Below are 1,865 nucleotides of genomic sequence, written 5' to 3'. Positions count from 1 at the left end.
CAATGAAGTGGGACATTCTGTTAAAGACCTGAGAATATGCATCCTACAACAAAGAGACTTTAACAACAGATTACATAGGGAGATTTGAGAACTGGGCTTCATATTCAAATTCAATATATTAACACTTGGTAGCTGCGTCTACACGTGCACGCTACTTCGAAGTAGCGGCACCAACTTCGACGTTAGGCGGCAAGACGTCGAAGTCGCTAACCTCATGAGGAGATCGGAATAGCGCCCTACTTCGACGTTCAACGTCGAAGTAGGGACCGTGTAGACGATCCGCGTCCCGCAACGTCAAAATTGCTGGGTCCTCCATGGCGGCCATCAGCTGGGGGGTTGAGAGATGCTCTCTCTCCAGCCCCTGCAGGGCTCTATGGTCACCGTGGGCAGCAGCCCTTAGCCCAGGGCTTCTGGCTGCTTCTGCGGCAGCTGGGGATCTATGCTGCAGGCACAGGGTCTGCAACCAGTTGTCAGCTCTGTGTATCTTGTGTTGTTTAGTGCAAGTGTGTCTGGGAGGGGCCCTTTAAGGGAGCGGCTTGCTGTTAAGTCCGCCCTGTGACCCTGTTGCAGCTGTGCCTGGCATCCCTATTTCGATGTGTGCTACTTTGACGTGTAGACGTTCCCTCGCTGCGCCTATTTCGATGTTGGGCTGAGCAACGTTGAAGTTGAACATCGACGTTGCCGGCCCTGGAGGACGTGTAGACGTTATTCATCGAAATAGCCTATTTCGATGTTGGCTGCACGTGTAGACGTAGCCGGTATGAACAGAGACAGCAATTACCTCATGCATTTCAAGGACTGTTTCCCTTCCTTTGATATTCGTAATGATCTCAGGCAAGACACTTAACACCCCCCACCCCTCACCCTATGCCTTCAGTTCATGTATGCGATTTGTCAGCTTTTATTCAATTTATTTTGGACCTTTGTACTATATAACTGGGTCTGGACTGGAAATTCTATAGTTCTGAGGAAGTGGGTCTGTCCCACGAAAGCTCATCACCTAATGAATTATTTTGTTCGTCTTTAAAGTGCTACATGACCGCTGGTTTGTTTTGTTACTATACATACAGCCATTGTGGGCTTTGGCGGGGTATCAGGCCCAATGAAGATCTAAACATTATTCCAAGATTTTTTCCTAATAAAACAGAGAGGTAGCCGTGTTAGTCTGAAGTCTAACAGAAGAAAACAGCCATGACTGCTGGTTTGTTTTGTCCTAATAAACCACAATTTTTAAATAAACACAAATACACAGAGCAGCCAATTCCTGTCTGACTCAGCCCAGAGCCCAGGAGTTCTCACCTCCCTTTGGGAAGGGCCCTTAATTACTGTTTACTTGTAGAGAAGTGCAGACCACCTTGTCTCAAGTCTGATTAAAATCAGATGCTGCTACCTCTAGAGACTGAGAGAACTACACAGATCAGCATTATAAATGGTGCTCACCGCTGTGTCCACTCTCAGTGTGGGCTCTGGCTGCAGATTTTGGGCTGAGAGAGGTGTTGGACATGGAGACTGAAGGAGGATACCACGGGAAGACACGTCTGGCTCAGGATTCACAGGTAAATGTCTTTTACTGAGAAGTTCACCTGCTCAACATACTAGGTGCAGCTTTGGCATCAGTGGATACAGAGAAAGTCTGTGTTCCTTTCAGCTCCATGCAGCCATTCCCAGGGCCCTTGTCACAGTTTAAGCGTTTGCTCCAGTATCACTGTACAAACGTCACTCTTCTCTGCACACCAGACCCTCCCAGCACAAGGCCTCCAGCCCCAAGGGGTTCCATTTCAAAGGCAGTGAAAGCTAGCATGAAAGGGGTTAGTAGACGTACAATAGCAAAAGCAAATTCTGACCCCACTGAGGCAAAACTCCCC

Source organism: Carettochelys insculpta, chromosome 1, assembly GCF_033958435.1.
Source record: "Carettochelys insculpta isolate YL-2023 chromosome 1, ASM3395843v1, whole genome shotgun sequence".
In the NCBI taxonomy this organism is placed as follows: domain Eukaryota; kingdom Metazoa; phylum Chordata; order Testudines; family Carettochelyidae; genus Carettochelys; species Carettochelys insculpta.
This window is presented reverse-complemented; position numbering follows the sequence as displayed.